Source organism: Pistacia vera, unplaced genomic scaffold (assembly GCF_008641045.1).
Source record: "Pistacia vera cultivar Batoury unplaced genomic scaffold, PisVer_v2 Contig387, whole genome shotgun sequence".
NCBI classification, from domain to species: Eukaryota; Viridiplantae; Streptophyta; class Magnoliopsida; order Sapindales; family Anacardiaceae; genus Pistacia; species Pistacia vera.
The window spans coordinates 244686-252220 of NW_022196209.1; the positions used below are offsets into that span (position 1 = coordinate 244686).

Consider the following 7535-nt stretch of genomic DNA (forward strand, 5'->3'; position numbering starts at 1 on the left):
ACCTATCTATCAAAGGTAAATGACCATCATACCCTTCAGTTAATTTAATTATTTTAAAACAATTATATGATAAAATTAGTACATGGACCACCTTACGAGAAATATAAAATATTTCTAACATACATTCTCATAGCTATAGCCTGTATGTTGATTGAATTTTACCTTTATATCATATTAATCTCTGTTTTTGTTAGTATAAGGTAATGTGTGATACTGACATTACATTAAAATAAACAAAGATACCTAGAATCCGCAACCATTCGTGTAGAAGAGTGGATGATCAAGAGAAGCGATACAAAACAATGGATGCAGCACAGGCAGCTACCTCCAGAGCTGAGGCATTATTCGGAAATACAACCAATACAAGCGGGTGCCCACTAGAGGATTTGATGAAGCTGCCATTCTCCAAGGCCTTCCAATGGATTTGCGCAGAGAAATCAAGTGCTACCTTTGTCTCAATCTAGTCAAACGTGTAAGTTATTTGATATATCTTGTACTACAAGTTAAGAATCCATTCATCCAATAACAAACTTGAGTTTGTTGAACAGGTTCCATTGTTTGATAAAAATGAATAAAACAATGCTAGATTGCATATGTGAGAGGCTAAAGCCTGTACTGGGAACCAAAGGCATGTTCCTTGTGCGTGAAGGCGATCCTGTCAATCAAATGCTCTTCATTATTCGTGGTCATCTTGATTCCTACACTAAAAATGGTGGCCGTACAGGATTCTTCGACTCATACTGGATTGGCCCTGGATATTTTTGCAGCGAGGAGTTGCTGACATGGGCCTTGGACCCGCGTCACAGTATCATACTTCCATCGTCTACACGCACTGTCAAAGTCATTACCGAAGTAGAGGCATTATTCTTATAGCTGAGGACAGAGAATTTGTAGCATCACAATTTAGGAGACTGCATAGTACACAACTTAGGCACACATTCAGGCACTTTAAAATGGCAAAAAAACCCTTAAAAATGACAAATACCCCCTTACCTGGCACTTGTTAACAAAAATAAAATTACAAATTATAAATTCAAAATTACAAACTCCGTTACTTTGTAAAGGTAGATTCTCAAAAGTCAAACCAACTTACTTTAAATGTTATGAAATATAAATATAAATATATTCACATTACTTTTTTTACAAAAAAATTTATTAACCCCCCTACTCTTTAATTTTATTTTATATTAGTCTCGGTTCCCGGTTCTGGTTCCAAAAATTTGGAGCCGGAACCTACCCGTTGACAACCGGTTCTGGGTAAGAACCAGAACCAAACCCCGGATAACCGCCAGTTCCGGTTCTAATCAATTCTTTTGAACACCCCTACTACTCACACTAGTAGAGAACATGGGGTGCATGTTTTGTTCAAGTTACGTGGCACTGGCATAAGAAGTTAAAAGAAGCAGCTAAATCAAGGAATTGTGAGCCTGAAATGCCCTTAGTGGTATCATTATGATACGTTTACAAGTCCTAAAATACTTGTAAACACGAGTGGACAAGGAATTACAAGTTCTAAAACACTTGCTAATTCGGTTGGATTGAAGAATTTCACTCAAAGTCCTAAAACATTTGGATTGTGGAATGTGGAATGCAATGGATAAAATTTGACCCAAGCAAGTTCCAAGGAGGGAGAGAGTTCAAACATTTCGGCCCAAACCATTCCAAGCCCAAGCTCAACAAGGGAAGCTCAAGCCCACTGAGAAAGAAGTCCAAGTGTTGAAGTTGTCCAATCTGACGTCTCATTCCAAAGGGGAAGATCCACATAAACCTTTATTGGATCCATTTGCTAGATTCTCAAGACCCAAACTCTTATACCTTTATTAGTAGACTTAATTAGGATCATTGATCGAGTTTTGATCTAATAAAGTGAGCTTATTTCAACTAATGGGGTGGTTAAAGACAGATCCTAGAATTAGGGGATTATGTCTCTTTGCATTAAATAGGCATGACCTTGCTTTTTGAATGAATGGCTTGTAATATTAGTTAAGTTTAATTTCATTTTTATTGTATTTGTCAATTACTTATTTAGCCTTGTATTTGCCCATATAAGGGCAACTATTTTATTGTAACATTTAACTTATGAAATATATTAAAATTTGGTTTATCCATTTGAGAGAACTTGTGTGTTTTTGAGTGTGCATTCTTTATCCGAGTCTTGGCAAGGGGATTTGGTAGTGAATCAACTCAAGTTGATGGAGCAATCCTTTATGCTTGAAGTGTTTCTACTTGTCTTGGTTCGAAAATTGCAAGTAAGTGACTTGAACTCCAATATTTGTGTTGGCCGAATTTAGCTTGGATTTGTGTTGTGTTGTGTTGTATTGGTTGGAAATGGATCACATTCCGGGACAAGTATGCCGAGTCTAATTGTGTTGATGCTTGATTTTGACACCAACTAAACGCACGTGTGAAATGCTGAGCTGACCCAGAAGACACACGTGAATGGGGATATGAGAATGGATAAGAGATGGGGAACGATATTTAAAGTAGTTCGGATGCTTAAACAAGCGACTCCTATGTCCACTGATATTGTATTGATATATTGAGGTCAAGTCGCGTTCAGCGAGCTGATGTACAAGAGATTACAAGCGAGAGGGAGAATATATATATGCTTTTTTAGAGAGAAATTAGCTAATCCCACAAATGGAAGAGGATCCCTTTATTTATAGTGGGATAAATTGAGGTAATGATTACTAAATCAGGAAGTAGGTCAGATTGCCGTGCTAATCCTTCCTAGCGTCCCGTTGCTCATCTGCTCGAGTGATTTACTCGACTTTTGCAGGGATTGGACACGGGGATCACCCTCAGCCTTTCACCAACCTGGCGCGCACCTATTGCATTGGCAGGAGCATGCTGCTTGAGTCATCGTGTGACGTGACTGTATCTAAACGACTGCTGGACTTACCTAAGCTCTAACCACTTATGCTGACAAGGCTCTGCGTCAGCCCTACTTTTCTAGGCATAACAAATTGCAAACACAAAGTGTCAGTTTCAGGCAATCTCCGTAAACTTTTGGTGTTGTGAACCCATTGCACTGTCTATTGAGCTTGAGACAATGTATTTAGGCGTTAAGTGAGATTGAATTATCAAATAGAAAATGGAAACTCTTGCACTTTAAGAAAAATAAAATCATCTAATTGGATAATCAGTCGTTTGATCTGATTGTGATTATATAAGATTAGTTCAAATAGAATTCGACCCAGTTTGTCTAGTTGATGGGCTTATTTAACGTGAAGAGCAACAAGCCCTCATCACTATTTTTCAGTTTAATCTTCTCCAGTTAAGCCTGTATTAAATTGTTATGGTAACGGTGGTGAACTTAAAGTAAGTTTTCTTGATTATATGTACTTTAAAGTTCTGGAAATCTGTCAATTTCCGAAGGTCAGAGTCTTTCCTTAACACAAATTTGTTGGTAAATTTTGATTTTTGTGCCTGTGGTTGCTGATATTAGAACATCTGATTTCTGATTATTGGGCCTTGACCCAGTTTTAAATTGAATTAGTCCCTTAAAGGTCAGTTATGTTGATTGAGTCAAAAAGAAAGAAGAATGGAATCCATAACTCATATATTATTGGATTGGAGTAAATTTTATTATCATGAACTGAAATACCACTTGTAAATCATTTTAAAATCCTTTTCAATATCCGTTCGGGAATAGAATCCCATTTAGAATTTGCCTGTTATTTGTTTAATATATATTTATGGTTTACGTGTGGGTCAAAGACTCTGTGCATGGCACGTGCAGAAACAGGCCTATGATCCTGGAAGTGGGGCCGATTAAATGGGGCAAGCAACAGACGAATCCAGACAGTTGCTAATATAGACAGAACGGTGATGATTTAATGCAAACACAAGGGTTTGTCTTTTGTAGTTACACAGTCATATCAAAGACATGGAGGTGTTCAGACCTGTGCTGTACCTCCATTAAAATATGTAGTCGAAAACAATGTAAAAATATTAATAATAAATAGCACAACCCAATTACAAAAATAGAATTGTGTAAACTGAAGAGTTAGTTCGGGATTAGGATACACTACAGGGCATTAAATAGTAAGGAAATGGTAGAAAGCGAGATCTCGGTGGGTGGTCGGATTAGATCTAACTAACCAGTAATGGTGATGATTAAAGAATTTTATCTTACCTAATTAAATAAATAATTGGATGGAAATTATAAACACCGTCAAGGACTGGACAGGAAAACAATGTTAGGTTGGAGACGGACCCTTTTCAGATCTCAATCTCAAAAATTAAAATCGGTCTTTGCTTTGTGACTTAAATCAAACTCATCCACTTCGTTTCTTCGAATGCCATTTATTGCATTAGTCTCTCTCGACGGTTGTAATGAGGTTTGCTTATGGAGGACTGTTTTAATTATGAATTAATCGATATATACGTGAGATGTGGAAAGTCAGAATAAAACAAGATTAAAGAGAAAATGTATATAAAAGTAGAGTGATTAGATAGAGACTCTTAAATTTATTACTTAAGAGGTTCTGATTTTGAATTCCTCTTTGATTGCTAATAAATGTGTATTATCAGAACTCTTACTTGATCGATAGTTTTAAAATCGTAAAGGATTAATTGAAATGCATATAAACTGATTCGAACCTTTTAATCATAAAATGATTTATTGAGATATATATAAACTAGTCTGGACAGTTGATTAAAAAAAATAAAAATAAGATAAAAGTATAGTTGACATGATGCAAATGTGTGTGGAATCAGAAATTAGGTTTTAATTTGTCCGAACGGGAAATCAATTCTTCACAAATCAAGCTGTCAGATCTCTAAATAATTCAAAAAGTCTATCTAACACACTCATGCTTTTCCTGTATACAAATACAATATTAAATACAATATAATTTATATCAAATCAATGTACGTGACGGAATGTCATTTTATCAATTGTCCTTGGCGTTCAGCTTCTTGCTTCAATAGTCTTATTAAAGTGAAAACACAAAAGTCTAAAGGGGTCGTTGTCAATTAGGGTATTTGACCTGAATCAAACAGCATATTTTATTAAAGTGTCATAGTTGCTTATGGATGTCACGTGAAGAGTGAAAAAGAGTAGTACTACATATTATAGGAAATGATCATTTTTTTTTTTTTTTTGTTTTTTTTTTTTTTTTTTTTTTTTTGTGTGACTAGGCTCAAGTTTTGATTTTTTAACTCCGGTTTTTGGATTATGGGTTTACTTGTTCGTACGTGGTGGAGTTGTGGGTCATTTATTTATTTATTTTTTTGGATCTTTGCATGCTTTTTATATATCTTATATTTTTGAAGTTTTTTTTTTTTTTAATGATTGGGGGTATCCGGACCAGTTTACGTACATCTCAACTAATCTCCTGGGAGTCGGGACCCTAGAACTACCAATTGGATACGAGCTCTAATGATTTCCCCCATTAGCAATTGTGAAGACTCAAACTCGGGAGACCATGTTAGATTCTCCTCTTTACCCTCAAGAGGACTCGAATTTAGGAGATAATTTTAGATCCTCCTCTTGGGAGAGGAGACTATGTTAGATTATCCTCTTGTTATTTTACCATTAAGAGGATTCGAACTTGGGAGACCACGTTAGATCCTTCTTTGCTCTTTTACTATCATGTCACGCAATAGTGGTTAGAAACTAGCTTTGATTTCCTTACATGGAAATATAATAGTATTTACTTAAATTTTTAATATTATATATATTAATATTTCTTTAGAACAATGTTATGCCTAAAAAATCAGGGCTGACGTAAGATTACATCAGTGAGCACTAATCATAGTTTAGAAAGACTTTGCGCCTCCCAAAATCTGCTACGTCGCTTCAAGACAAAGAGAATATGGCTGTCAATAACCCAGGAGATTCAAGTTTTATCTGTGAATGAACATGGTCTGCACACTTGTCCAAACCCTATATAATTTAAAGATATCTCCTAAGTTATCAACCAATAGGATCCAAGGAAGGACTTGCACGGCATCTACCCACTTGCTAACTTGTAAGTATTACCTTGAACTCAGCGGCTATAAATAAAAGACTCTCCCTCACAAAAGCGGGATTAGACTCTCTGAATTCAACAAAGTAAATAACAAAGACAACCCATGGGAAAAAGACTAACTTAATATTCTCTCTAAATATCAACCTCTTATAATTCTTTTCAGTATTCGCGATCTCTTGTAAACTTGACTAATTATCAAGAATACTCATATCAAAGAGAACAATTGATATAGGAATCGTTTTAAACATCCAAACTACTATAAAAATTATCTATCTCATTTATTATTAAGTCTTTGCATGTTACTATGACCTTTGACCAAATCTCATAATATAATCATATATAATTTATAAGATTATCTTAACACTTCCCACGTTCAAAATTATTGACATCAAAATTAAGCATCCACAAACATATATTAAGATGGTTGTTAATTTTAATTGTGAATGTTGAAGCTTAAATTTCTCAGCATTTTGTTAGAATAAAACGAAACTGCCCTTAATTGTTGATTTGAATATATAATAAAGAAAAAACTTGAAAAATGTGCACATTATTATAGAATTGAGTTGGACCGTCACTTGCTGGCTTTGTATTCACAGCCATGCATGACAGAAGAGAGACACACGTGGCAAGATTCCATAGGCATGCGTATCTAACGTAGTCAACTCCTCCGCTCTTTAGTCTTTACAAGAAAAAAGTACAGTACACGATCACCTTCTTCTCTTCCTTTGGACACACTCTTTTGCTTCTGTCTTCATGTCTTTATTTTTTATCTCTCTTGTTTATATCTTAGCTTCATTCATTTTTTTATTGTAGCTTTCTTCCAATTCGGCAATTAAAACCATAATCAATCATTTATATTATTTATCTCATTCTTAATTTAATACATTTTCTGTCGGCTTTCTCATAATTCTGAGCTTTTAAAGTCTTTGATATGTACATATAGAATTGGAGCTCATCATTTTCAAGCGAGTATTGCTAGGACTTTCCACACTTTCCCCTTTCAGCCTCTTTCTCATTCTTTCCATAAATAAACCCTTTGATAATCCTTTTTTTTTTTATGATTACATTTCATTCATTGTTGTTTCTCTGAATTTGGTTTAAACCCAGAAAAGAGATTCTGGTAGCATGGTGGAAGTGGAACCAAAATTATTTCATGTTTGTAAGTCCTCTTTTACTCTCTTATTTTGAATATATAAAATAGACCACTAGGATTAGCTTATATGTTTTCTTTTTCAAAGATGCGAAACTTCTAATGGAGGTTTTACTTTATTCGTTTGATCACTGCAGGCTATTTAAGTAATTGTTTAATTTGTTAGCGGTTACTCTGCGCGTTGCATTTGTCAGTCTTTGATTATAAGAAAAGATATATATCACAATTGGAGATTCAGGGTCAGTTTTATAATGACGAAATACGTAGTATAATAATGATGAAATATACGTATGGTCTGAATATGTTTCTTCTTCAACTGATATTTGACTTTAAGAAAAAAAATCAAGTAGCTCTCCTTAAACTTGCGTGAACAAACCTTTGATGCAGATTTAAAGTAGTATATTAAA

General features: G+C 34.7%; 1 pseudogene; it reads left to right on the forward strand.

The window, feature by feature from the left end:
* The first annotated feature begins 418 nt into the window (after positions 1 to 418).
* On the forward strand, positions 419 to 1456 carry LOC116140919 (annotated as a pseudogene).
* Positions 1457 to 7535: the final 6079 nt, after the last annotated feature.